Source organism: Amphimedon queenslandica, unplaced genomic scaffold (genome assembly GCF_000090795.2).
Source record: "Amphimedon queenslandica unplaced genomic scaffold, v1.1 AMPQUscaffold_1888_Cont26107, whole genome shotgun sequence".
NCBI classification, from domain to species: Eukaryota; Metazoa; Porifera; class Demospongiae; order Haplosclerida; family Niphatidae; genus Amphimedon; species Amphimedon queenslandica.
The window spans coordinates 1-980 of NW_003557774.1; the positions used below are offsets into that span (position 1 = coordinate 1).

At 30.0% G+C, this 980-nt stretch overlaps 1 long non-coding RNA gene across 1 annotated transcript; it reads left to right on the forward strand.

Annotated features, from left to right (window-relative positions):
- On the forward strand, window positions 1-663 carry LOC109593352 (uncharacterized). Its single transcript, XR_002190908.1, has 3 exons — window positions 1-45; window positions 101-175; window positions 330-663. It is a non-coding gene; the product is annotated as an uncharacterized LOC109593352 (long non-coding RNA).
- The last annotated feature ends 317 nt before the right edge of the window (window positions 664-980 follow it).

Below are 980 nucleotides of genomic sequence, written 5' to 3' on the forward strand. Positions count from 1 at the left end.
TGCCATTTCAGTGGTCATTTTTGCGTGAAACAAATTATACAAGCAGTGAGTCAGCCTATTTTTAACATCTGATTATGATGCTTTTGCTTGAATTATTCAGATAGGCATGATAATTTTGTGGATGGTGTCACTGTGGTTGCCGCCATGTTTTGTAGTTCGATTTGCTCAATTGAAGGTACATATGTAGTAACTATCATAAGAATGTGACACTGAAAAGTATTCATTACATTAGGATCTTTCAATGGATGCTGTATTAATAATGCCAATTAATGTAAAACAGCAATTTTGGTGGTGCATTATTGGTATGTTTTGCTTTATATTTTCTGTAGGGTTCTGTACTCATTTTGATAACTGAGCTGTGTGTGGCATGATTACCTCTTACTTATAATGAACAGTAATGTATTGATATTATTTTGAAAGGAAAGCCCCCTGAGCTAACTGCACAAGATTTTTGACTGGAAATATGTCCATCAGAAATGACAAGTTTTGTGTAAGTTGCTATCAAATTCTGCTAAATAATGCATGCCTGTAAGTATAATACTGTACTGCTGAAAAGTTGTCAAAGGATTGTCTTCCATAACTTCCTACATCTTATATTTAAACTTTGCTACAAGACAGAAAGAGAGAATGAGAGGCTGAGAGAGCGAGAAGTAAGATATTGATCCGGAGAGATTTAAATTTGTCATTGTGTCATGAGAAATAAATTTAAAGAACTAAAATAGTAGTGAAGTCTCAGTAACGAATAATGATTAGCCTAGGTATGAATAATTAATGATTCAAATTTTTTAAATAGTAATTATAAATTGTTTATATGGTTCTAATGGCTTTTATTTCAAAAATTCTTTTCTTCCAATAATGAACCGATAAACTTTTAAACTTAAAAATGGATGTCAAATTTAATACTATCAATAAAAAGAATTCTAAATAATTAGTATTTCAATTAATAATAATAGAAGAGTTAATTAAATTTGTTTCTAAAT